At 52.6% G+C, this 13,237-nt stretch overlaps 1 long non-coding RNA gene across 7 annotated transcripts in view; it reads left to right on the top strand.

Moving 5' to 3' along the window:
* LOC310901025 overlaps positions 1-13,237 on the top strand; it is a 315,297-nt gene that overhangs the window by 74,104 nt on the left and 227,956 nt on the right. For all 7 annotated transcript variants that reach the window (XR_014585533.1, XR_014585534.1, XR_014585535.1 and 4 more), the window contains exon 4: positions 3,478-3,541. This is a non-coding gene — a long non-coding RNA (uncharacterized lncRNA). The remainder of the gene's footprint in view (positions 1-3,477; positions 3,542-13,237) is intronic.

The raw sequence follows: 13,237 nt of genomic DNA, 5'->3' as shown, positions 1-13,237 counted from the left end.
TCCTTCTGCTCTTTGTTTGCATTGTCCAAGGGTTTATGAAAACACTTAGGAAGAGGTGTTGGAAGGAGTTGTTTAGCAGGGAGCATTACCCCACCCTCCCTACTTTGCAGGGACCCCAGCACCCTTGTGTGCCCTGCAGCAGCCGTCTGGGTTCTGCGTGTGCCTTAGCGTGCTGCTCGTGTTCCTGCAGCACCTGGGCTTGTTGTGCTGCAGCCGTCAGGAAGCAAACCTCTCATTCATTGCTCCTCTCCTGCGAGTAGTCTCCCCTGCCCCGCTGTTTTCTCCCCTTCCTCCTGACTGAGCTGCTGTGCATACACACAGAGCAGCTGCTCCTTAACTCAGCTAGCCTTCGGCCGGTGGGGGACCCCAGGACACGTGCCAGGTCGTAGGTCTGCAAATACCTCGAGAGAGAGAGTCAGAGCATGGCTTGAGAGATGCGGTCCTGCTGGTCTGCTCTGTGTTGTACGAGGAGGCCTTATTGCCACTTAGCTCACCGTGAGTGCGAGGCGGAATGAACCTCGGCTCTCAGCCTGCTGGTAACTGGGAAAGCGGGGTTCTTCTCGGGTGAGAAAACTGCCAGAAGTCGTTGGTCTGAGACTTACTGCAGAAGGGACTGGGCTTTCTGGAGTGGGTCCAGCGGAGTGGTTCCGTAGCTGCAGGCGGTGCTGGCAGCAGCTTCAGGAGGCGACGCGGTGGCTTCAGCATGGAGGAATCCCGTGGGAGTTCTTGGTAGGGTTTGAAACTGATGCACGAGTTTAATGCTTGTGAAGCTTGGGTTTGTTGGTCCATTCTGGGGTTATTCTGAGTGCTTTGAATCAAAGGTTAAGATCTCTGGTCTCTCTGACAAGTAGCTGAAAGGCCTGGACGTAACACAAACGGTTGTTTTACCAGTGACATCGTGCATACATCACTGCTTCAACCTTACAGCTCTGTTTATGTTTTTGTAGCAGGTGTAGCCTTAGAGGTGTCTCAGCAGTGCCGAAGTGCCCACGTAAAAACTCATGCAGAAAATGAGTGCTGTTGGGCTACGTTATATCCTCTGCGGTACAGTAATGCTTCTGTTGCAGCTGCATTCAAAAGTAATTTATTCAGGGCATAACCAGGGATAACTGCCAATCCATGCCCTACGACACAAGCTTCAGTGTGAGGGGCGGTTTTGTGCCAAGCCCTTGACCAGCGAGCACAGGGTCTCGTTGCCCACATTTACTGGGTACTGTGCAAGGCAGTTAACTCCAAGTTATTTTGTACTTTAATCGGGGCACGTAATGTGCGCTGCAGGGGCACGCTGGTAAGCACCAAAGTGGTTTCTTTCTCCTAGCTTGCCTCCCACTACCCTCATCACATCTCCGAGGAGGGGACTGCGCCGGGGGCAGGAGAGCCCTTGCACCTTTTTGAGCAAGCAGCCCCAAGCCGTGTTTATCTCTTTGAAGGAAACGATACGGTAACCCTAACCCAGGCCCGTCTGTTCCCTTAGGAGTAGGGCAGGACAAAGGTACCCTTGCTGTAGGAGCTTTAAACAGCAGCACAGACTGCCCCGTGTTTGTCTGTTCCCCCCACAGCTGTAGGCTGTCGGTTAGGTGCTGGCGTTGCTCTCCTCCCGCAGCCTGCTTCTCCAAGCCGGGGACTTTGGGTTTGCAGCGTCCTGCTGAGGAGCAGAAGCATCGCCCCATTTACAGGTGGGAACGGGGCCGAGGCAATTAGCTGGTTCACCTACAGCGTGTGAACGATTAGGTGGCACCAGCGAGGCAGCCGAGGCACTGGGCCTCAGCGCGGTTTCAGTTTGCTGAGCCCCTTGGCCCGGGGCAGCGGGAGCAGCCGGGCCGAGCCGCAGGCCTGTGCGGGGCCGCGTCCAAAATGGGCCCAGTGGGGCGACGTCCTCGGGAGAGCTCAGCGGGCTGCCTGTGTCCCCGCAGCACCCCGCGGACCCCTAATTACGGCTGCTTCTGACAGACTCTCTGTGTGCCTCCACCTGAGAGCGCAACAAGGGAAGGCATCGTTAGCGTAATAACGGGAGCCTTGAAACCACCTGGGGCTGGCGGAGGGATTGGTGGTGAGGCTGTGGCACACTGCGGTGCCTCGCTGAACCCTTCTGGAGAGTTCCGTGTTTTAACACACACAACAAATTTGTGTACCAACATGTGGGCAGAGGTCCCAGTGGCTCGGAGGATCAGACTTCAGAGGTTCAGGTGCCGGGATCTTTCATTTCAGGCAGTTCTGGCAGCCCGACACCCGGCCTGGCTGGGCACGGCTGCACGAGGCAGCCACCTCCACCCAGGCAGCGCCGGCATCGATCCCCCCGTGCCGCCACATCGCTCACCTTCCAGCTTCGCATCCCAGCCAGTGACGATAAATGGTGTCTCTGTAACGACACCGTGGCCAGCCAGCCCTTATTTGGGGGGGATGTTAATGAGTGCGTCTACTTTTGCATTAATTCTGACAAGATTTACTGGAGCTTGCGGCTCTGCTGATTCCCCAAATGTCAGTCACACAAAGGTCGGCGCAGCGGCAGCGCTAACGGTGACGGGGAAGGGCGGCAGGCGCGGGGCAGCGAGGCCGTGGCCTGCAGTGGGGCACGGTGCGCAACCTCCGGCTGCACGCTCTGGCGGTCATCATCGATCCCCAGCACCCGGACACGAGGTCTGCACGGCCACCGCGGCGCGTGTGACACCGTCAGAAAGAGAGCTGGTGTCGGAGAGCCTGGGAGGTCGACCGCGTCAATGTCAGCCCCATCAGTGTGTGTGAATGTCTGAGGGGAGGGTGTGGAGAGGATGGAGCCGGTCTCTTTTCAGTTGTGCCCAGCAACAGGACGAGAGGCAATGGGCACAGACTGAAGCCCAGGAGGTTCCAGCTCAGTATGAGGGGGCACTTCTGTACTGGGAGGTGACGGAGCACTGGGGCAGGCTGCCCAGGGAGGCTGTGCAGTCTCCTTCTCTGGAGATATCCAAACCCCGCCTGAATGCCATCCTGTGCAAGGTGCTCTAGGCGATCCTGCTCTGCGGGGGGGTTGGACTGGGTGATTTCAGAGGTCCCTTCCCACCTCAGCTGTTCTGTGAGCCTGTTCTGGGAGCGCTGGGAGTCCTCCTGTGTTGCCCTGCCCTGGACAGCAGCAGAGCATGGAGGTGACGGGCGCTTTGTGTGATTCAAAGGCAATGTCTGAATGAGCAGTATTGCATTTAAATGAACTGAGTTCACTTAAAGTCAGAAATACCTTTTTAGGTCTCCTAGCCTAAGAAGCCATGCTACTTCTGATTTAATGCCACAACAATTTAATAGGATGTCTTCGTTTACAGGGTATTTGAAAATAGTACTTTGAAAAAAAAAAAAAAAAGAAATTTCATACAGAAAAAAAGAAAAGCATCAAGTGTGAAGATGACAGTGCTCTTCCCTGGCATGTTCCTGAGGGGCATGCCCCACATTTGGCTTGTTTTTATTTTGAGTTGCTATATGAATTTAATTCCCTTCCTTTCCCATCTGCAGGGTGGAGGTGGCTGGAAACACCATCAGATTGCCTTCGACGATCTGCTGCACGTACGCCAGATAGGTAAGGCTATGCTGTTGTAGAAAGCTGAAATATCAGCTTCTTTTGTTAAAGAAAACAACCACCTCCAGCAAAAATAGTACATGCTCTGCTTTCTTGGAAGATATTTATAAAGCAGAGATCTGTGGATCGTCACGCAGTCCATACAAATTGCATGAAGGTATGAGCCAGATGTCAGTCCTGTTGTGGCTAAAAGGAGGAGTGTTGTGAAACTGAGAGGTGTTGGATGTACCACTAACAGCAGCATTAGCTCTCAGGAGTGCAGCAGTAGGACTGCAGCTGCACGTTAGTTAAGTAGGAACATGACTGAGCCCTGGGTAGGACATCCTCTGGCAAAGGATCGTTTGATTTGGAGGGGAGTTTTGTAGTATGAAGAATACGTTAGTACAGGCATGGAGCTAAGAGGAATCAATAATCAATCAACTTGATATGTGATCAAGTGGACTAATTCCACCTGATTTAAACAACTTCCTTGTGTGCTTTTGTTCCTTTCCACTCCCGGTTATATGACTGCCTATTGCAGAGCAGTTATTTTTCTTTCGCCAGAAGTAAGGGCTGTATGTAATACTCTGTCAGGTAAGTCGTTGGAGGTTTAGGACTGAAGCAGATAAAGAACTCAGTGGTGTGCATTAAAGAAATAAATCTAAACTGCTTATGCTTTCTGTCCTCCCACGTTTAGCTTTCAGCTCACACCTCCTCTCCGCAGTGGCACTTTTACTGTTCACTTCTGTTTTGCACAGTATCCATTCCCCAGTAGGTAACGGAGCCACGTGCTGGGCCTCAGCACTGAAATTCATCTCAGCCTTTAGAGATGTGTTGGGCAGGCTGTTTCCCTTTCTGGTCTGGGAATAGTAAACTTTAGTTGTACTAATAAAAGGGGGTTGGATTTTGTTGAAAACCATTATGTGTTTCTGCTGTTTGTAGGTCTGCTTTACAAGGGGTGAGCTTGCTATCCAAAGCCACGTTTTAACCAGGAGGGTTTTGGTGATATTAAATGTAGTCCATCCTATCCCCAGTTGGAGAGATTGGAAATGGAAACTGCAGACTGAATATACACCGAGTACAGTTACTACCAAAGCTGTGCTGTAATTACAGTGAACTGAACACAGGTAGTTTTTCAAGAGGTGTTCCAAAAATCAGGCAAAGGTTCATTCAAGGCTGGCTTACTGCAGAGGTGAGGTGCTGTGGTCTCCTACGAAAAGATACTCTAGGAGATGCACGGTGTTGTTCTCTGGTTTATTGCATTTCTCAGCTTAACATAAGCTACTGAAGTTGCATCTTATGTTAATTTTCTGCAAATCTACATCACCATGAAATAAATGAGGCAGATTTTGGAATAATTTGTTCAGCCGCTGTGATTTTTAGGTTTTTAGTTTTCTTCACTGAACAAATTCTTAATTATCTCAGGGCAATTGAAATGCTCTACAAATCTTTGTGCTGTCAGGGTTATTTCTGTGAATAATGTACAACCCTGTCTCCTGGGAGGCTATCTATATTTGAGAGGTTTACTAATAGGTCATCTTTTCCATCGCACATCTGCAGATTTATGGTTTACGGCAGCCTTTCAGGACGTGAGCCTGACTCCGGAGCACCCCGCCAAACAGCGCTTCCCTTGCGCCGCAGCGGCTGCTCCTCCCGTCCCCTCGCCGCGCTCCCCTCGCCTCTCTGCGCTGCTGCTCTCTGCGCGTCTGCTATGGGGGCAGCACCCAGGGCTGTTCTGCCAGTCCCTGACAGCACTGTCCCCAGAGTGAAACATGGCGATGTTGGGGGGTTGTTCCACTTGCGAGACCCATCTCGGGAGGCTGTATTAGAAGATGAGTTAATAAGGGACCATGACGATGGCCCGTGTCTGTAAGATGCCTTTGCATGCTACTGGTTTTCCTTCAGTAGGAGCTGTCAGAATGTTTTGTCTATATATTTCAGCACACCTGAAAGTGGGAACCAATCTCATTTCCTTTAATTAATGTAACTCAAAACTGCTATTATTCACATAAATCTTTCAGACAAAGCTCTGCATATCACTCAGAGAAAAGTTCTTATGAATATTTCTGCTTTGCACCAGTGACTGCATTTTGCAGAGGGAAGTGGTTGCCAGCCCCTGCCACGCAGCGGTGTCTGAGATGGCAAATAAAACACCCGGTAGGTTGTAGTGCACGTGTATGGGCTCTGTAGAGCACGAGCGCACACAAAGTGCACCAGGAAGGAAGGGACAAACCCACTCTTCTGTCCAGAGTTAGAAAAAGCCCAAGTCTCTGGGCTTATTCTTCCCCGCAGCCCTGAGCACGGTGGCTGCGTGCCCGTGTGGGACACCGAGGACTTCCCGTGCCCCGGCGGCAGTGTTTGGCAGCGGGGCCTTTGCGATCCTTCTCTTCCCCTAAAGGAAACATAACGTCCTCCTTCTCCGTGCTGCCCCGGTGAGGAGGAAGGTGAACAGTGGTGAGTGCTGTGGCTCGGCGGGTCCTGCAGACCGGCAGGCAGTGCCGCGAGCAGCAGCCCTGTGTACCTGGCGCTGCGTGCCGGGCCTGCTGCCCTCTGCTCCCAACCGGGACGTCGGGTTTCGGGTAGTGCTGTGTTCCCCTGGTGCTGCAGTGGCTGAAACCTTGCAGAGAAAGACCTTGGGTGGTCACAGTGCTCAGGGCATGGCTACTGCAGCTGTCCTAGCCCTCCCTTCTGGGAGTCAGCTCTGCAGTTTCCATCGGACTTGGACACCGAGGCACGCCGGTGCCCGTGAGAGGGGCGGTGGGGGCGGCTCTGCTCCGAGACTTGGGAAGAGGGGCTCAGGCTGCTCCCTGCCCGCTGCAGCGCAGCCATGGGCGTCATTAGCAGCATGGCTCTTAAAGAAACACAGAACAAACGACAAACACCAGCGGTTCAGCAGTGACGAGCTCAGGAGGGTTGCAGCGCAGTGCCTGATGAGAAGGGGGCTGTTGGTAGCAGCGCTTCCTCCGCCACTCCCGCTCCCTTGGCAGGGCTGTCGGTGGTGGACACCCGTGCTGTGCTTTAGGCTGCCCGGCTCGTGCTCGGGTGCTGCTTTGGCCGTGCCTGCTCTGCGTCCACGGTGCGTGAGTGCCTAACGGCCTGGCTGCACAAATGCTGAGTACTGAGGGCACGAGTGAGCGCTGCAAGTTGGGGTGAAATGCTGGTGTTAGCTAATAGGCCTTAATAATAACATCTTGTAACAAAAATCTGCTAATCGTGTGGTCACGACCTACTCCTGCTAAAAGGCTGCCTTTCAGAGGGAGCGTACGGCAGCCTGTGGTTAACCTCCGAGAGCCGCAGTTTGAGGCTGCTCAGTACCGGAGGGCCCCTGGAAGCCTGTGGCAGCTTTTCCTGTACGTGGGACGTCCCAGTCTTCCCGTGCTCTGCTCTGCAGCTTTCCCTGGCCACGAGGAGTGTCGCGGCAGGGGGGTTGGACACGGCTCGGTGTCACTGTCACCCGCTGAGCGTGGCCACGGGCCTCGGAGCTGCTCCAGAGCTGCACTGGGGCTGGGCGGTAGCGATGTCCGTGGGGTGCTCCAGGAGCTCAAGAGGCAGCTCCGGGTGTTTTCCAAAAGTGGCTTCCCCTGTTCAGAGTACAGCTGGAAAGAACTTTCAATAACTTGTGTGTGTGTGTAAATCATTCTCCTCTTTTAACCAGCTATTCCTGGGTATATCATTCTTCAAAGCACCTTAATGTCACTAAAATCCTGTGAGCTGCCTAACAGCAACCCGACCGCTTCTCACACAGCGCCACTACACACGAGCCTGCCTAAAAACAACAGCAACAACAAAACCCTAAAGAACCACGCTCTGACACTGGCATGTTTACTGCACCATGGAGTGCACCTCAGGCATAGACCGGGCTAGATTTAGTGTCCTCTTTTTGATGACGGTGTGATTCAGTGCCTTCCCGGCGCGTTTTGTCGCTTACCGCACGTCTGGCGGCTGCCAAGGCTGGGCGCTGCGAGCGCCTATTTCAGGGCAGGACTTGGGAAGTGCCACCCGGTGCGAAAGGCGGCCGCTCACTGCGTGCCATTCCCGCTGGCTCCGGGGAGCTCCGTGCCTCGGAGCCTCCCGTTTCTCTTTTCTTCTGTTTTCTGTCACTTTATGGGGGGTGGATGAGGGCTTACGGATGTTCTCTGTACGTGGCAGACTGCCTCACTCTTCTGGGAGGGTTGGCCATTGTGGTGAGGAGCAGAAAGCAGCGTACTCTGCCCATGCCCTGGAGTAATAACGCGTTACTGGTGCTACAAATATCTCCTCTTAATTGCTGTTTTGGGGAAACCACTAAGCAAGGTGAAGGCAGCTTCCACAGCATGGCAGGCATGGAGCAGAGCTGCCCGCCATCCTTCCCTCCTGCAGGGGGGTCTGTGCGGCGTGCCGGGGGCAGCGCTGCCAGCTGCAGGAGGGGGAAGAGGGGGTGACCTTGCTTTGGACTTCACAGTTTTGTCGTTCTCACCCATTTTTCGTACCACGAGTAAGCCCAGGTAAGGTGCCCAGCCCACCGAGGGGAGCGTGCCCTGGTTTCGGCTCTGCTTTGTGGAGCCCTGAGCCGGGAGAGGCCCCGTCACCCCCACGCCCCTCCTGTGCGGCGCGGAGCGAGCAGGCAGTAAGGCTCTCCCAATGCTTCTTAATTAAAGCAATTATTGTAATTTAAGTAAAGAGGAGGGTTATCCTTTGCTGAGCTTTCTCCCAGTGATTGCAGAGATCAATGGGGCTCTGGTGTCATGCTAGATGAGGGCATTAATCAGGGGGGAAAAAATTACTTCTGTGCTACATTCACCTTGCTGTGTCTCTGTAGATTTAAGAAGCCATTAATGAGTGCACATACAGAATGAATCAGCAGATGTAGGGCGTATATCGTCTTCTCAGTGGGTTTGCCTGTCGTTCATTGAGCAAAAACACCCTGTTTGGTCTTAACAAAATAAAAATAAAGCTTCTGTGATCCCCTGGCTCAGTCGAGGATTCACGGACGTGCCGGAGGGGCAGATGCACTGACACATTTGACCCGTGAGGAGATGCAGAAGAGCTTTGCTTTGCTTCGCTTCCCATCTCAGACTTGTTTCATGAATTCCTGAATGGGGAAAGCTTTGTCAGGATGCAGTTGTGGTGATCTGGTGGAAGCGCTGAGTACACAGAGGGTAGGTGCGCTGGCCAAAAGAGGGTTGTGTTTAGGGTAAGCAGCAGAACAACCTCAGAAAGTGTGGGGCAGCACTTGTGAGGTCAGGTACAAAGCCTCCCTCGGCTGCAGCTCTTCAAAGCGGTTCCTTCAGCGGGCACCAAGCCAGTGCCTTCAAGGAAGCTGAGCTTTTTCCTAGGTGTCCCTGCAACCTGCAAGAAAGTCTGCAAGGAGGCTAGAATTCAGGCGGTACTTGCTTCTCTGTTGGCTGGTGCTTCTGCTGAAAGGTGAGAGCCGGTACAGAGAGGACGGGGCTGTTAGCGCCCTGCTTAAACCTCTCCGTGCTCCGGGACGTGCTGGGGGTGATGGGCTCTGACCCCACAGCTCGACACCAGCGGTGCCCTCGTCCTGCGCCTGCCTGGGGCATCAGTGGCTTTGTGTGGGCAAGGTGACTCAGTGGCGGCTGAAAGACTTTGTTTCTTCTTGGAAGAAATACAGGGAAAAACAGCTAATTTTGCCAGGCTTTCCAGCTCGCCTTGTAGAAACAGTTCGGATGTGTCTGATGTGTCTCAGGCATCCGTACCTGACCCACGCTGCTGGAGGGGAGCCCTCTTCTTATCACTCTGGGAAGAGGAATTGGCCGGGACCGGTCTCTGCCAGGCTCAGGAAACCTCTATTTGTATGGATCACTCGGCTTTTACAAGTGGCCACGAATCTGTTTTTATCGTAAAAGTGTCTGAATGTTGTAGCTGTTTTCTTTTTTCAATTAATTTTGGAGCAAGAAGAAATTATAATTGCCTGATTAAGAGTCAAAGCACTCTGGAATTCATCCCCATCTCTTTCAGTGTCAGGTGTGAAGCTCATTATTTCCTGAGAGGGGACTCCTGTTTGGGCTAATCCAATGCAATTAAGTATGGATCCAAGTGTAATTTAGATAATGTAAGACTGACACTATTTTTTAATGAAGCTCTCCATCAGCACGCCGGCCCCCGTTTCAGTATAGATCCTGTTAATAAATAAGGTGTGCCTCGGTCTGTCAGTCAGATGTTATAGATCGCTCCCTCCTAACTCCATTAATTTCTGGAGCTCAGCGTCGTGTTTCCTGTGGCCAACATCCTGCCATGCAGTGTGAAATGCACAATGTTTTAATTAACCAATTACCTATACTGTGTTTTTCACAAGTTCATTAGATTTCTGGGCTGTTTGTAGTGGGTCTGGAAGAATTTGGATACTCGTGTGAGTGTTTTCAGTTGGACTTGGTTATGGCATCGTCCGGGACCTGCACAGAGCCACGTTACAGGTGCATTAGTGGCACTGACAAATTCAAGCTCAGAGGAGCAAGAATTAAATCAAATTAATGCTAGCAAGGATAAACAGAAATAAATGGCCAGAATTAAATCACATCGTGTAAAACCCCGATTTAATCTCTAGGTGTTTCTGTGAGGTTGTATGACTCTTGTTGGCACACAGAAGCAGCAGTTCCGCAGACGGGGCTGCTTTTCCCCTCGCCGTGTGCCCAGGCTGCCCAGCGCTCGCTAGGCAAGGGGCTCGGAGCTGCTTTGCTTCGCCTGCCCTCGGCGCTGCTCCACAGAGCCACCCGCGAGCCCGTGCCCGTGCTCGTCCCACAGACCCATAGGGATGGGCGAGCGCCCAGGGAAGCGTGGGGAGGACACCAGTGTGTGGCTGTAGGACTGGGGAGCCTGGGGACAGCGTGTCACGCAGCTGAACTGAAGGGCAAGCATTTTTTCTTGTCCCCAGAGACCTAAAATTTGGCAAATTTGAGGTTTTCCAGGAGGAAATAGCTAGGTGCTATAAAAGTCTTGCCATAAAGCATCTTATGTTGGGCAATAACACTTTAAAAACATATATAATAACTCAGAAACTGCTAATAGCAAGCCTGTTATGGTTAAAAGTCATGAATAAAGAAAAGCTCAGAGAGGAGAAGCTCAGCCTGTCCAGACACTGTTTGGCAAAGTTCACACGTGAGTGAAGACAGGCAAGGGTGCTGCTACCACCATAACGCTTTCTAAAATGGTGAAGCCGGACTTAAATCACTAAATCTAGCAAAAGAGATTAAAAGCGGGCCCAGAGGGAATACATACAAGTTAAATTTGTGTTAGAATTTTATTCTGATTCTCCGTGTGATTGAGGGACACGTGAACCCGCACGCTACTTTCGCAGCTATTTGATAATATGCTAATCTAACAACATAAGAGCATTTGACCCCCAAATTATATTTGGAATATTAAGCACTTAATTACAGAACTATCCTTAGCTTTTCATTAGCCTTTCTGGGTAAGGATGATCTACCAGAAAACTTTGGTCACAGGTTCACGCAGTAGCCTCACGTGCTACGTGCTGAGAGGCGCTCATCGCCCCGCCAGCGCGGTGCTTGCACCCGTGCTGCAGTGCAGGTGGCCGTTTCAGCTTGGGTGTTCAAGAATTCAGAGTCTGCTGCTTCAGAGTTCAGCAGGCAACGTGGAGTTGTCTTTCACCCAGTAAATATCTCCAGCCTCTGCCGTGCCATGCCTGATCCCGGCGTCGCTTTGTGTGTGAAATACCTCCGTTGGTCCTCGGTGAATCAGCAGGGACATTGCTCGCAGCCGGAGGGCTACCCACCTCGAGAGTCTTATTTAGAGCACATGCCTGTGTTGGCCGTAGCTACAATCGTCAATCTGCCAGCAGAGTACTGCAGGCAAAATGTTTCGAACACACATTTTCTGAAAACTACAAACAAAACAACCAGCTGAGTCTGCGAAGGGGGAGGCTCAGTGTGTTTTAAAGCGGTGTCAGGCTGGTGCAACCCCACCGCCTCCGCAGGCCCCACCGCCTCTCACTGAGGTGGGAAGACAGAAACTGCTTTTCCCTCTGCCATCCTCTTCATCACGGAAACGTGGGGTTTGGCACGGGGCTTTGGCAGTCACCGGCTGGCTGAAATGAATACGGAGGCTCTTGCTTTTGGGACAGCCGGGTTCAAGATGCGAGGAGAAGTCACGCTTGCAAATCGATCTCTCCTTGTGTGGGAGAGCACGGCTCTGTGTTTGTGAGGCCCTTTCAGTGAGAAGGTGTGACCTGAGGACGTTCCCGTGTTCCCTGGAGGTGTGGAGAAGGAGATCTGGAGGAGCGTGCAGCTTCAGCTCCTTGCGTAATGGTTATTAGTGCCTATGGAGAATTTCTGAGCATTTCACTGGAGATGACCGTAGGGATAAACATAAAAAGGAAAAAGAAGCATTTGAAGTGTCATTGTCTAACTCCCATGTGGAGTCAGACAAACTGTTCTCCTCCCATTCTCCGTGCCTGTGTGACTTGGCAGGGGTCTGTGTGCTCTGCTCTTGCTGCCCAGGCAGTTTACCTTATTGGATGCATTTACGTTGCTATTGTGGCATGTTTTTAGAAAGTGCCTCCCCAGAAGATCCCCCCAGGCTGTCAGGATGCCAGGAGAGGTGCAGAAGGAGCGAGAGACCCTGCCTCCTGCCTCAGGCCGGTAAGCTGCCCGGTGCTTTGCTGGTGCAAGCTGAAGCATCAGCGCGTGCCACCTCCCCACGTTGTGCTTTGCTATGGCTGAAGTGGCACGTAGCTGCCTGCCGCACGGGCTGGCCACCAGCAGAGCGCTGAGCTAAATACAAAAGTACCCAAAACTCCCCTGTTGAAAAATGGGATTCCTGGTGTTAGCCTTAGTTACTCACCATCTCCTCTCTTCAGCTGTGCAGGGCTTTGCTTTGAGGTATCAGACTGTAATGGATTCTCATTCAGTTGGCGATTAATGATAATTGTTTGCCATTTTTATATGGGGTCCCTCTTAGAGGTGGCTAGCGGTGGGAAGGGGGAAGAAAGAAAAGGTTGGAAGGGGTTTGGGGTCAGCAGAGCAGTCGCTGTGCTGCGGCTTATCAGAATCCCCTTTCATGACGGCACAAACCAGGCAGTCGGCGGACCAGGAGGTGCAGGCGTGGGGCTGCTCCTGACCGAGAGCTGCTGCCGGGAGGGCTCTGCGGCAAGAACGACATATGCCGGTGAGGCTGAGCCGGAGAGGCTGCCAGCAAAGGGGCCGGCGTAGACCCAAGTCTGTTTTTTCTGTGTTTGCTTCTCCGTCTCCCAGCAGGGAGCAGCCCTGTCAGCACAGCACCCGAACCACCCACCCTGCCCGGACTGCTGGCCTCTGGAGAGACGTGGGCCCGTCTGTGGGTGACGCCTGCGTGGTGCGGTGTGCGGGCTGCGTCCCGCAGAGCAGGGGGCACACAGACAGGCTAGCTGGGAGCCTCACCGCTTTCACTACCCTCATTAAGGCCAGGTGCAAATGTGTGGCTAAATCCCAGGGCAGCACTTTGAAAATGTGAGATTAGGCTAAAAGGCGGAAGGGAAAATAACGTGCTACACCTGGCTCACTGCAGCGTACCCAATAACTGCAGGTTCAACGGGAAGGAAATGTAGGCTCAGTATTTGATCAGTGTGTTCGAAGATCTGCCACACCGACTGCTTTCCCCTGCCGTGAGTGACAGGCGTAGCAGGGCTCAGCTCTGGGCTGCAAGGAGGACATTTAAGGGTAGTGGATTAAAAAGCTTTAAAAAAAATAGTGCATAGTAATATCACAGATTTCAAATCAA

The sequence above is a fragment of the Anser anser genome, assembly GCF_964211835.1.
Source record: "Anser anser genome assembly, chromosome: 5".
Taxonomy (NCBI): Eukaryota; Metazoa; Chordata; class Aves; order Anseriformes; family Anatidae; genus Anser; species Anser anser.
Note: the sequence above shows the minus strand (reverse complement) of the source record. Positions and strands in the feature narration are given on the sequence as shown.